The 14,783-nt window shown below is 45.1% G+C and overlaps 1 protein-coding gene across 4 annotated transcripts in view; it reads left to right on the forward strand.

Moving 5' to 3' along the window:
- The window catches only part of RGS6 (regulator of G protein signaling 6), a 600,794-nt gene that overhangs the window by 448,768 nt on the left and 137,243 nt on the right, over positions 1–14,783 (forward strand). The gene's annotated exons all lie outside the window — the stretch shown is intronic.

The raw sequence follows: 14,783 nt of genomic DNA on the forward strand, positions 1-14,783 counted from the left end.
ATAGTCGCTTAAATATGCTGCCTCCATTTAATCAACTAAACAGACCTGATTATTCTGTCCATTATCATATCTGCAAGAGTTTGAGAGAAGGAAAAACAAAGGCTGTCCAGTAAAATACAGCATTAGTAATTAAACCATAGGGCTAAGAGCAAATTAGCTGGATTCTGTTCCTCCTCATTTATCACTTCCATACAGTTCAGCAAAGCATTTAATCATGTGATTAAGAGGCTTGCTGAATTGTGGCCTATGATACATCTCAGTTACACTTACGGCAGAAGGCAGGACAGGGTGGCACCTTAAAGACTAACTCATTCAGGCTGCTTACAGACATAAAAAAAATACAAAAAATGAATAAAAAACTCTGGCACTTTCCTTTAAATGCCACATGCCTCTGCACCAAGCCCAGCACATGCTCAGAAGAGGCATCACGTTAGTTGGGCCCAGCTTGCCCAACATCAGTATAGATCGGGTGTTGTAGCAGGGCTTTTTTGGCACTTCTATTTATAGCTAATTGACTCAGCTGTTAGATAAAAGTAACAAAAAGTCCTGCTGAAGTGCTTAATCTATACAGACACTGCAGAGCCAGGTTGAACTAGCATGCCATGGCTGCTTCTGGTAAAGTGTTGGTTTTTTTCATGTCTGTCAGCAGCCTCAGAAAGGCATAAGTTAACACCTATGCAAATCCAGTCAAGACCACATGTTTCCAACAAAGGATTATGTTGTCCAAAGTGGTAGCATTACACCAGTGTAGCAGGGAGTATCTTTTTTTTTTTAATAAATTATTTGTTTTATAAGGGGAAAATATCACCCCTAGAGCACCAAGGGCTAGATAGCATTTGACAGAGCAGGCTGTACCCTATGGAGGCTCTTGCCTTTGTGAACAAGTTAGTCTATAAGGGTGTGTGTAGACGAAACAGGGGCCCTAAACTGAAGCAGTGGGTTTTTAAAAACACCGCTTCAATTTAAGATGAAACAAACCCCCGTGTTGTGCACACATCTGGCAGCGGGGAGGGGAGAGCGAGCTGCAAGGGGGTGGATCAGTCTCTGGGCTGTAGGGCAGGCTTGTGCTTCCCTCCATGGCAGCAGTGGCCCCCCCCCAGGCAGTATCCGCCTGCAGGCATCCGGCTCGGGTGGTCCCAGGGGGGACCACAGCCACGAAGGGAAGCATTGAGCCTCTATGCAGCTCAGACAGGCAGGCAGGCTCCAGGGAAAAGGCAGGCAGGCTCCACTGCCAGGCAGGCAGGCTCCAGGATGCTGTCAGGCTGCCTGCACGGGCCTCCTGCAGCTCCTGAGCTGAACGGAGCCCAGTGCTTCACCCTGCGGCTGTAGGGCAGCAAACTAAAATTCCTCAGAGGAGTTTTAGTTTGCTGCGCCCCAAGTCATTTAAGGCTCATTACACCACCAATTTTGCTACAGTGGCTGGAATTACTGCACAATACGCTTCCAATGTGTGCAAACACCAACACCATTAAGGCGGTGCAAAAGCATATAACCCACTTTAAAGTGTCATGCACGCATGCCCCTCTTTTTGTCTACACACGACCTAAGGTAGCATCCTACCCTGCCTTGAACCAATACAGTTATACTGTATATCGTGTTATAGGTCTCTGTGGGTAGCAGTTTACTTTAACAGCTTCTTGGAGTCAGCTGTGTAGCTCATGGAGTGGGGCTACTTTGGCCAGCAGCACTGAGAGACATATGGACATGAGAATACAGGGGGTTCTGTAACCTGCCATTGAGCCTGTCAAGCCTGTGGTGGCCACGCAGCTTTAGTCTGTTGAGCCACCTTGCTGGCTTTTCTCAATTAATGGAAAGTAACATCTGCTCTTTAGCAATGATGGTTGGCTGGTCTAGAGTACCTAATTAGCCTGAGTCTTAATAAAGTTCAGTATATATCAACATCCCATCAGAGATGCCACTCTAAGAGCCACAGACAGCCACTCACTGAGTTCATCCTGTTTTGTCCCTTTGCACTACTTGTTCGCTTTTCAGACGGTACTGTTACATTTCTTTTTCTTATTTCTCTAGAACACTAATGAAATCCTATTGGGTGGGGATTATACAGTAGCATGAACTGCGTAATCCCCCCCAACACCCGATTGCATTTGCCAATGTACCTTAACATTGTTATTATTAAATATAATGTACATGATGCTGCAGAAAACAGCTTTATGACATAATCGCTTCTACTTTTTACTGTGGGAGAGTATACTGCATCATGATTGATTAAACCATTTGGTGGTAAGCAAGACAATGAAGGGCTTGAATCATTTCTTTGCATGGCAAACTACAAGAGTGTCTTTTGAGCGGGGAGGGGAGCTCCAAGTGTTTCTACCCAGTGAGTTTTCTCCTTGTACTTCCATTCTAAGCTGGGCTTCATAAAAGAAAGAGAGGAACCAGGACCCCAACATGATAAAGAGTTTGCTTAACCTCTGAACCTCTGCCCAGAGCCCACTAGACAGAGGTACTGTGTCCCAGTGGTGACTTTCAGACTCCAGCTTTCTCAAAGGGGGAGCTGCTACGTGGGGAGTTAGCCTCCTAGGGATTTCCACACAGATAAGAGCCTTTGTAGCAAGTATGAAGGAGGTTCTACTGTGTAGTGGGGCTCATAGCGAATAGTAGTTAACCTGGAAGTCTTCTGCATGTGTTGGAGGGGCAGAGGATGAAGCACATTGCCTCTGGCAGTGCCTCTCCCCTCACAATCTTTTTTTCTGCCTGCCTTCTGGCAACAAGCAGGTTCCTAAGGGGATAGTCTGCATTCAGCAAAAGACAAGTAGGCATAGAAAAGGTTGCTTTTGAAATGAGATTTTAAATCAGGTGAAGTTAGTCAGTAAGGGGGAGCCTTGTATTTATTTTCAGTTGCATTTTTAATTGTAATTTTCAGGCATGTCAAACAGATATCATTGCAACAAAAAAGACAAGCAGCCACTAGGAAATAGGTTGGAACAAGATTTGAATGTTCATAGATCTTATAGCTACCCAGCCAAGAGAAAAGTGTGCTGCAATAGAGGTGGGGTTTTGTGTCTGACCTAAAGGGTACTTAGATTAATACTTAGGTATTTTAGGTCTAATTAATAATCTTTTTCAGTCTAATTAATAATCGGTAGTCAAGTAGCTAACTCAGCTAGTCCTTCTGTGACAAAGAAGGCATTGGTTCAGAAAATTCTCCTGCACCTGCAGCCAGTGCTGATGTGATCATCATTGTTTATGCTCCAGTGCAGCAAAAATGTGACTGGAAAAATAAGGCCAATAAGAACAATTTGTCTCATGCAGAAGGAGCACTGTACTGATAACTGATAGCTTGAGTCCTTTGGCAAATCAGGACACCTATCCCTCTCTGTGCTCCTACCTGGGGAACATCTAAGGTCTTTCTCTTCTTTTTCAAACTAAACACTCCATCCATTATTCCTTTAAAACTTCCTCCCCTGTCTGTCACTCCACCTCACCATAGCGATCCAAGGCATACATTACCTATTCTGCTATAATCACTTTGCCCTACCACTGCCTGCTATCATTACAAAGTCAAAATCATCTTTGCTCCTCCTCTTCTGGGCTGTCTTTGTCATGCAAAACACAATTCCACCCCTGATGCTTTGGCGTGATTGTATCAGTCTGTTGGCATTTTCATATATTTCTCACTAATGGCTTTATTAATTTAAAAATAAATTTAAAAACAGACCCAAAAATTATTAGCATTAATTTTAGAACATAAAGGACATTAGCTATAGTTTATTCTAGTTCACAAAAGCTTTCTCCCTTTAATGTTATAAAGCAAGCATATTCAGGCAAGAAATTAGCTAATCACTAATTACACTAACCAGTAATCAGCCATATTTGACTAACAGTACTGAGTATTACAGTAGGCATCTTTGGTAGCAGTAGTATAAGGTTGATATGAACTAGATTGCTTTTTTTCTAGTTTTGTAGTATATGGACTAAAGTATACAGAAGTTTTCTAGGTTTGTTTGCTATTTCTTTTAATATATAATTACCTGTGAAAGTCTGACTGGATCAAATGAGCTTGGGGTTTACCAGAAATCTTCACTTGTCTTATAAAAAGCTGACTGTGAAATTGCAAGGGAAAAAGAAATAACCTGATGAATAATGGAATGCAATCTGGGACTACCCGCAGGCTCAGAAAAGAGATGAATGCTTGTGAGTAGGATAGGTTTTTATAATATATGGCCAGATACCCCTGGGTAAAGGGATAATGAACACTTTTTTTTTAATGTTTGCAGTAGCTGACTGTATGCCTTTGCTATAATAAACTGAAAATATAACCTGTACAGCGCAGGGGATGTAAGACAACATTTCATAAGGAAAGCCAGAAGGCCTACTGGGTAAATAAGACTTTCATTTCATTAAGGCATTCATTTTTAGGAGTTAATTTTTAACATATACATATAGTGTCTGTGTTGATGACCTGGAATTGGAGTGATAGATGTATATATGGTCAAATAAATAAAATATTGCAGAGGCATAAAATAAAGTCTGTAAATAATATAGAATACATATACAACCAGCAGTGGATATCGAGGTATGCTGAAGTGAACAGGAAAATGTATTAGTTCTTGAGAGAGAAATATTAATTGGGGCAGAGCAGCAATATTTACTTAGTGAGTTTTTAAACAGCAGTGTTTGCCCAAAACTTAATAGATACTATATCAGAAACTCAGTAATTGGAGGTATTGATGTACAAGAGTGAAACATATAACTGTGGCCTTTCTCTGTAATGCATGAGTAACAGCACTGGCTACTTTCCAAATTTTTGTTCTTGGATGCAATAACATCATTATAAAAATTGGGGTGGATAATTTGGGCACAGTGAGCAAACTTTCCAAAAATTCCCAAAGTAACTTGGAGGCCAATTTTTAAAAATCTAAAGATATAGAGAGGCACCAAGGAGGATTTTAAAATGCTTCTAAGTACCTAACACCCATTGGTTCGCAATAGGAGTTGCCATTTGGGAAATCCCAGTAGACACTCATGTTTATGGTTAGGTGCTTAAACCCTCAGGAGTTTGTTAAATGTTCAAAAGGAACATAAGTTTTGAGGAGCCTAATTCTCATTAGGCTAAAGTTAATAGGACTTCAGCTCCTTAGTGGCCATCCTTTTTATGGTGTTTCTAAGTCACTTCTATGCTTTTTAAATTTTTCCCCAGCATCGTCTTTTTGTTGTTCCATTATCCAGGAAGGAGTATGGAAATGATGTGCTCAAGACTGTACAAGGAGAAAGGGGATATTGTTTGAATTGATTATATCAATGAGGTGTTGAGAGGTTTTGCAAGCGAAAGGGTTAATAATCTGCAGGAGCTTTTGAAGTACACAGATTGCAGCTAGATAACCAATGCCCATTAAAATGGGAGCTGGATGCTTAACTCTCATGTGTGCCTTTGGAAAATCTTCCCATATGTTTCTGTTTAAAGATGAATATAGATGCAGGCAACTGGAGAAGGAGGGGGGGGTGGTAACAGGCAAGGAGCTAAAATGTTTTACTGACTTAAAATATTACTTTGGAATACAAAATTATAGATAGCAAACAAATAAGGAACAATTTAGTCTCATAAAAATGGATTACTCTAAACTTGCATAAACCATATAATCACCCCAAAATAGATTTAACGCAGAAGTTTGCAGCTAATAACCTGATGATAACATTAAAGCACTCTTCGTGAAAAGAGAAATTTCTAGTGAAAACGAAGCCAACACAGGGAACCACTTAATCTTCAGCTCACGATAGCCTTTGATTATTCTTTCTTAAAAAAAAGAATTACAGCGAGATAAGAAAAAATATTCTACTTTTGCTATAGATCAACTTTTCTTATATCCTTTGAATAGTAATGAAGCAATTAGACCCCATCAACAATGTGGCTCTTTTATTAAGAGTGCACTCTGGCAGCATATGCAGTGTGTTTGTGTGGAGCCTTCAGAATCCTCAGGGAAAAATTCATTAACAGTCAAATCAGTTTGTTTTAAAAGGAACAGTATTCTTCCCTAACATGAAATGTAACACTACTGCCCAATTAGAACAAGTGAAAATGGGCATGTGCCAAAGTGTTGATTAAGCTAATTGAAATTGGGTTTGCAGGCTGAACTGGAAGGATGTGCAGTGGAATTCACTATTAGTGACTCAGGTAGGTATTAATCAACCTTTGCCTAGGCACTGCTTGGAAGCTGAATTTTTCATGTCCTTTGGAGGTCAGATGTACTTTCATAGTTTCATAGTTGTTAGGGGCTAGAAGGGACCTTACATTACAGATCATCAGGTACAGCCCCCCTGCACTTGAGCAGGAAAGACCCCTGGGATCTGTTGACCCCAGCAAGATGGCATCACTAATGCTATTACACTCTGATTCTTACACCCAACTTAATTCCAGATCCAGAAAATAACCAGTTTACTAAGAGCCTGGATTCCAAATTACTCTCCCAATGCATGCATGAGATTTAAAGTTTTGCTTTTAAAACCTCAATAGTGAAATACTAGTTTTTAGGGCTGTGAGAAATTTTGACAGGTGTTTCATTTCAAAGCTATTTCAATGAGTTTCAAGCTCGAAACAGCGAAATCAAAAAGAAACCAAAGGCTTCGAAACAGCTTCAAAACGAAAAGAGGGCACTCAAAATGAAAGCAAACAAGGACACTCCAAGCGCAGCCCTGACCAGTGGCTCTCCACCACCTCCCACTGCCAGGCTCAGCTCTGTGGGGCTGTGGAGCCTCCTGCTGCTGGCCTGTGCTCACCAGGGCTGCACTCTGGGCAACTCCACCATTGCCTTTCCTGCCGCCTCCTGCCCCAGGCTGAGCTCCATGGGGCTCAGAGTGCAGCCTGGCCGTGGGAGACGGGGAGAGCCAGGCCTGAACTCAAGAGTGGCTCCACCAGCCCCACAGAGCTCAACCTGCCCTCCCAGCACTGTCAACAAGCACCAGGAAGAGCCTGGTGCTGCCCCTGCTGCAGCCCTGGGAGCGGCAGATGCCGCCTGCCTGCAGCTGGGCTGCATTGTGCCCTGAACCCCATGGTGCGGCGCAGCCCAGTGGCTGCAAGGAGGCAGCCTCTGCCGCTCCCAGGGCTGCAGCAGGGGCAGCACCAGGCTCTCCCCAGCACTTGGGGCAGGCCGCAGTCATGAAAGGGGGGCTGCTGCCACCCCAAAATTCACTGTAGACTCCCCCACCTGCCCTCCCACCACTGCCACCGTGTGTAGGCCTCCCAGGGTGTACGGGCCCCCAGATCTACACACGGGATGACAGGAGGTTGCTGCTGCTACTTGGGATCAGCAGCAGCAGCAGACTTCCTGGCACTGGACATGGGCTGCACCCAGCACCAGTCCCAGGCAGCAGCAGCAGCTTTCTGTCATCCCGCACATATATCCAGGGGCCCACGCCCCCAGGAGAAGTCTGGCACAGCCCCACAGCCCTCCCAGGGGTGTGGGCCCCCAGATCTGCACACAAGATGACATGAGGCTGCCGCTGCTGCCTGGGGCCAGCGGCAGAACCAGTCTTCATAGAATCATAGCGTCATAGAAGTAGGGTCGGAAGGGACCTTGTAGATCTTCAGGTCTGACCCCCTGCCTGGGCAGGAAGAAAACTGGGCTCAAGGGACCCCAGCCAGGTAGGCATCAAGCCGCTTCTTAAAGACCCCCAGGGTAGGAGCCAGCACCACTTCCCTTGGAAGTTGGTTCCAGATCCTAGCCACCCTGACTGCGAAGTAGTTCTTACGGATGTCTAATCTAAACCTACTCTCCAACAACTTGTGGCCGTTATTCCTTGTTATCCTGGGGGGCGCTAGGGGAAACAAGGTCTCCCCCAAACCCTTCTGGTCCCCCCTAGTGAGTTTATAGACGGTCACCAGGTCCCCCCTCAGCCTTCTCTTGTGAAGGCTGAACAGGTTCAGGTCCTGTAGCTTCTCATTGTAGGGTCTGCCCTGCTGTCCCCGGATCATGCGGGTGGCCCTCCTCTGGACCCTCTCAATGTTGTCCACATCCCTCTTGAAGTGGGGTGCCCAGAACTGGACACAGTACTCCAGCTGTGGCCTGACCAGTGTCACGTAGAGGGGGAGGATCACCTCCTTGGCCCTACTTCAGATGCACCTGTGGATGCATGATAAGGTCCGGTTAGCCCTGCCGACCTTGACCTCGCATTGTCGGCCCATGTTCATCTTGGAATCAGTGATGACTCCAAGATCCCTTTTTGCCTCCATGCTCTCAAGAAGGGAGTTTCACATCTTATAAGTGTCTTCCCAGCACTGGGCAGGGGTGCACCCAGCGCTGATCCCAGGCAACAGTGGCAGCCTCCTGTCATCCCGCGTGCAGATCAGGGAGCCCACACCCCCCAGGAGGAGTCTGGCACAGCCCCACAGCCCTCCCAGGGGTGCAGGCCAAAGAAGCTTGCCTGCCTCAAGTCAGCCAACATTTCTGTCTTTTTCTCTGTCCTAGTCCCTGAGTATCAAGATCTAAGTGCTTATTGACATTAGCAAGAATTCAGCACAGTGTCTCACAGGATCAGGTCCTTTAAGGGAAGGTAATCTGTTCCACTGAACTGAGTTCCGCTGAGAACCAGGCACTTCTGAAATCTAATCCTAGAACTGCCTCAGGCAGGTAGAGACCATCACAACTTGTAACATATTCAAATGTAGGTGTGGGAAGTGTGTGCGTGTGTGTTGGGGGGGTGGTTTTGTTTTTGTGGTTTCATTGTTACAGTTAAAAAAAAATTCCAGTTCAAAAGTTCACAGCATCTGATGAAGTGATCTCTCTGCTTATGAAAGCTTATACTATAGATCTCTGATTTAGTCTGTAATGCACAAATCATCTAAAGACAGATCCAGAAGGAATGCAATGGAATGGCTATACCCCTCTTTCTGAACACGCTATAGGAGCAACCACTGGGGACTTCTCTTTTTAAGCAGTTAAGAATTCCCCCTTCCCTTCCCCTGTATGCTCAGAGGCATGTCCCCTCCCCTTCTCTTCCCCCCTTTCCCTGACTGTCACTGCTGCTGTCCCTACTGACCCAGGGATGGGAGAAGGCTCCAAAACTGGTTTTGTCCACTCCAGCCGGGCTGTGTGGGGACCAGGTTCAGCCTGGGACAGTGGCGGTTGTGCACAGGTTTCCTCTCCCTGCCTGGCTGGCCCATCTGAGTGTTCCCCACCAACCTGGGATCAGGCATAGGGAGGGGGAACTCCTCCTGCTGCTCCCACTGTCCCTTCCTTTGGACAGCCTGGCTGCAGTGGACTCAGGAGCAGGCTTGGAAGCATCCCTTGCTCTGAGACATTGGGGGACAGCGGCAGGCTGGGGGGAGCTGGTGGGGAGGAGAGGAGAGAGAACATGCCTCTGAGCCAGAGAGGGGAGGGGGGGGTACATTTTTACCTGCTTTGGGGACTTGAAAAGTCCCCAACTACTGCTCCTGCAGCATTGCCTGCCAACCCAGTGCAAAATCTTGATCCACTTCTGCATTCTGCCTGACTTTAGGCTATCACAGCTAACATCCTCTCTCAGTTCAAAACTAACCATTTTCACTGGTAGGTTGAGGACATGATATCACTTTTCTATCCACATAACTTTAGATCCTGATGCATATGCTGGCCATTATGGTATCCCTGTTTGAAATAGCAAAGGTACATAAACTATAAGATGGAGGCCCCTGTTGGTTACAGAGGCTTTGGTATAGACAGTCTGCGTACTGTTGATCTCTCCCAACATGATATCTTTTTTTCAAAGACTCTTACTGAGGATTTCTGCTGCTTTATTTCTCTATGGTGTTTGGGCAGCAGCAGTTTTTATTCTATTACAAGTGAGAATGAAAATTAATAAAATGGTCAAATTCAGCTCTGGTGCAAGTCCCTTCCTTATGTTCTTCCTTATGTCCAGCCCGAAACGGTCTTGCAGGAGTTTATAACCATTCAATCTTGTCATCCCTTGGGATGCTCTGGTAAACAAACGTTCCCCCAGGTCCTGGTGAATACCCCTGATAAACTTATAGGTGGCCATCAGATCACTCCTAAGCCTGTGCTTTTCCAGGCTGAAAAGTCCCACGGCTCTCAGCCTCTCATCATAAGGTCTGTTTTCCTGACCTCTGATCATGCGCGTGGATCTCCTCTGGACTCTCTTAAGCTTCTCCACATCCTTTTTGAATTGTGGAGCCCAAAACTGGACACAGTACTCCAGCTGCGGCCTCACCAAGGCTAAGTACAACGGGAGAATGACATCCTGGGATTTGCTTGAGAAATGTCTATGGATGCAAGCCAGCGTTTTGGTCGCTTTACTGGCTGCGAAACATCTTAAAACACTGAGGATCATTTCCTTCTACCTCCACATTCCAACCTCCTGTTAACCCCACCCGTGTACTATTCGTAATAGTTCTCTGGGTTGATGGGGAAATTGTGGCAGTGGCAAGTTATGGCTAATTACAAAAACAAGAAAAGGTTTACTAGTACTATAGTTTACCCGGGTTTTTGAACCCGAAAGCTTGCTTAATAACTATTCTCCAACCATTTGGGTTAGTTTAATAAAATATATCAAATTCACCCAAGGAACCTTGTCTGCCTATGTCCTTAGACCAACACGGCTACAACCCAAACCCCTGCATAGTTTACCCATAGCATTTCCCATCCTCAAACTGCTCTGCAAACAACAAGAACAAGAAAGTAAGTCCAGGCCAGTAGCACTATCAGAACATAGATTGCTTCACAGATTATGAAGCCAACTAGAGAGTTCTGTTTGGACAACGTACATGAAATACATGATGGTATGATCAAAAGGTTTTATCGTCATGAGTTTGTCATAGGTGTTGTGCTGATGAGTGTGATCAAAGGTAAGTTATACACATTGTCCCTAAGGAGTGCTGATAAAATCATTACACCACCACCTCTTTTGGAAAAGACCTGCATCTTATAGAGCTGCCATCATAGAACTGATTGAGGGTTTTAGAAAATGTAATCTCTCTCTGCCTGCAAGGACCAACTCTTTGGTTACTAAAAGTCTAATTATGCAAGGCTAAAAGAAACAGCTACTTTAAAAAAACCTATGCCAATGACCTGAATTAGCTTTTCTATATATAAACATGTTTTGATTCCTAGGTCCCTTGCCTCAGGTGCTTCTAGGGCTAAAAGTGACCGCTGAGTCCCATATGAAGGGGAGTCTTCTTTTCTAGGAGTTTAAATGACCTGTTTCTAATCTTGCAAAGTTATAGAATAGTAGACTTTAAACTCATGACATCACCCCCTGTTTATATATAGAACAGCTGTCTTGCCCAGCTCTGATTACTGCCTCTTCTAGGTCTTGTGCAGGTGTAAAATCAAAGGGAGATTTTGCATTTGTGGGACAAAGAAGGAAACATTTTTCTGACAGATTGATTTGTTGTCAAATGGCTTGGAATCCAGACCTAGAGAAGATGGAATCATGCGCTAAGTGTAGATGAGACAGTCACTGGCAAGAGGTATGTTTATTTCAGTAGCGTATGGTTCCATAATTGATCACATAGCTGTGCAGTTTGTCATATGGATATCACCTCTGCAGATGTGAAGAATGTGTAGATATGTTCAAACACATTATACACATATGCATCAGCCAGTTTTTCATAGCCAGCACTTTCCACCTGGCTGTCACAACTGAATATCGGCTCTATTATTCTTGCCAAGCCAGTGCTTTTTCTGGTTTAGACATAATATAATAGCCTCTCTCAAGTTTTCAGCCTGAGTGTTTCTGGAATAAGACCGTGTGAATTTGTTATGATTCAAATAGTGATACCGGTGTATTTAACACCCATCAGAGATAAAATAAGCCAAAGCCCCTGCCACAAATTGCTTAAAATCTGTGGGGTCTATCCAGGGATAGCCTAATACTGCGTAATGCAGAACAAACACAAAATGACATATCATCATCATAAAGTTACTTGATCAGGATCTTTGACTCAGATTTGTCTTAGACTGTCACACAGTAATTTGACAGTGACTTAGCAAAGGTTTCTAAATATTGACCTTTCAATTAGTTGTCTCAAGCAGGAAACGGTACTCTGAGTTACCTGCCTCTGGACTTGATGTAGTTTGCTCTGGGCATAATGCTAACTTTATTTGCAGAGTACTGATAGCTTTCTGTCTGTAGGAGTAAAAATAGAAATGAACATCTACAAAGGAGAAACTGTTAGCAAGTGAAGATAGAACTGGAAAATTCCATCAGCAGGATCTACAATATAATAAGCACTTATATAAGGCTTTACATTTTCAAAGTACTGTGCAGACATTAACTAATTAATCCTTGCAGCATGTCTGAGAGATAGCTAAATATTATTAGCCCCATCTTTTTCTAATGAAGAAACACAGCCACAGAGGGTATAACTATGTAGCACAGCACAGTGCTTTGCAGATAGAGCCCGAGCCAGCTATAGATATGTTAGCTAACATACTAGAATCCGCGTGGCACCACGTAGTGCCTTGCAGGCATACCCCAAGGTAATTCTGTGTGCGCTAACTCCACTCCAGAACCTCTTGATTGCTTCCAATTGCTCTCTGATTCTTTCCTTTTGACAGGATCTTTTTTTATGCCTTTTGAAGCTGTACAAATAGATGAGGAAAGATGGAAAGTGATCAGGTTAGTACATTCAAATGTACCATGTACATAATGAGCCTGTTCTTGTAGGATGATGAACTTGAACTACATCAGGACATGACTGCTGGAGTGAAGGAAGGATGAGAGCCAGCCACAGTAGTTTGGGGTGGCCTTGCAAATCAGTTTCTCCCCTTGCTGCACAACTAAAAGAAGATTCAAGAAGTGTCTGTTTGGGATTCCTTTCACATGTGCCTGAACATTGTCTAAAGAAAAATGTTAGCTCTTTCTCAGCCTCCTACTGCAGAAGCCCAAGTGCTTGTTCTTTTCAGTACTAGGACTCTAAGTGCTATATAACATTTAGTATTTCCAAGACTCTTCCCTAGGAAAAACTCTAGCAACTTATTTTGAAAATGCTAGCCTAAAAGTGAAAGTTTTAGGGTACAGGCACACATTAGCAATTGAACTGCTCCAAAATATCACTGCTTAGGGACTGGTTTATGATTATGTGAAGTGCTCTAGCTCCAACACCACAGGGTGGGAGTGAGCATCCAGCCCAACATGCCTCAGTGGGTAATGTGGAAGGAAGTGAGGAGTGCTTGAGAGTCCCAGGGGTGGGTGACCTGTGGCTGGGGGCATTTTCACTTTTCTTCTGTCTTTTCTTTCCTAAATATGAGTTCACTAAATTTTAGTAGCCTGCAGTTGACCAACATCTGCAATGAGCTTGCTTGATTTATGGTGGGGGGAGGTGGGTGGCAGGAGTGCTTGGACCCACACTTTTGGGTTGCCAAGGGATGGGGTGGGGCATGATGATGGGCTGTGGCTGATTAGGGAGTAAGGATGCAGCTGGTTGTTAAAAAGAAAGATTGCTTTTATTGACCAAACAGTTATGTATTCATAAGATGAAGCCAAATTCTCCGTTCAGCTATGCACATAGGGTTCTTAGTCTTATTGGGAGACTTGTTCACATACACAAGGGCAGAATTTGACACCTTTAGGGTTCACAAATGTAATTGGTGTTCATCCCCCCTCTCCCCACAGCAGTTTGAGAATGTATCTCTTCAAAGGAGAGGGAGGCACCAAATTGCAGGCTTCTCTAGTGAGATAGGAAAGGTTTGGCAGAAATTAACAGTCTGGAGGAGAGGGAGCAGAGGCATGCTTTCCAGGCTGGTGCAATTAAAATAACAGGCTTGACGAAAGGGAGTAATTTCTAATAATAAACCTAGGATCAGCAGCAGAACCTTGTATGAGATGAGATCAACACAGTTTTAAATGGCATTGCTTCAGAAATCTGTATATGCTTTTTCCCTGGTACTTTCTCTTACATGCTTGTTCTGTCTCATACTTTTTTTCACTCATCTCTTCTCCCTTTTCTTCCTTTTTCTATATCAACAGTAGAGAGCTCTTTTCACTAATCAAGAGCAAATCAACCTTAAAAGTTTATTTTGGAACCAATTTCAGCAGCACCGGAAAAACAGAGTAAACTGCGAATTTTACCTTTTACTGGAGGCAAATGCGGATTTATCGTTTTACCAGAGAAACCCATGGATTTTGCAGTTTTGCAATGAGCTCCATGCAGGCTGGCAGAGTTCCAGCCAGCAGGGAGCTGTGAGAGAGTGGGAGGAGGGCGGTCAGGTGGGGGCACGTCATGTGCATGTACATGCACATGGCCCCAGGCAGTCTGGAGAGCAGCTACCACAGGTAAGTTGTGGGGGAGGGGGGAGAGGGGTATTGAGGCCCCTGTAGGGAGGGAGGGAGGGAGCTGAGCAGAGCTAGGACTGCTGCCCAGCCGGACAGTGCATGGGGCTTGGGACGCAGGGCCGCAATGCATAGCTGCAGGGCCCCAGCTGGGAGCAGGACAGGGCCACAGGTGGCATGTCCAGGGGAGGAGGAGGAGGACTGTCATGCACACTCCCGAGGGGCAGGAGGGACCTCCACTCCCCAGATCTGTGCATGGGGTGGGCACAGGCTGCATGCTCAGGCTCCCACCCTGCTTCCCTCCCCCGGTGCCTCCACAGCCCAGCGGGCACGACCCGGCACAGCAGGGACCAGTGGAGCCACACGGGGATCTCCTTGCTGCTGCAAGCTCCGTGCTGCCCTGGTGATGCACCCCCTGCACGTGCCGCTGCTTTGAGGGGTGCAACCCTGTGCTGCTGCTCTCACTGCAGCCCTGTGCACAAGAGGCAGGTCACCAGGGCAGTACAGAGCTCACAGTGGTGAGCAGCTTCTCCGTGTGGCTCTGCTGTTTCCTGCCACAC

The sequence above is a fragment of the Alligator mississippiensis genome, chromosome 2, assembly GCF_030867095.1.
Source record: "Alligator mississippiensis isolate rAllMis1 chromosome 2, rAllMis1, whole genome shotgun sequence".
NCBI lineage: Eukaryota > Metazoa > Chordata > Crocodylia > Alligatoridae > Alligator > Alligator mississippiensis.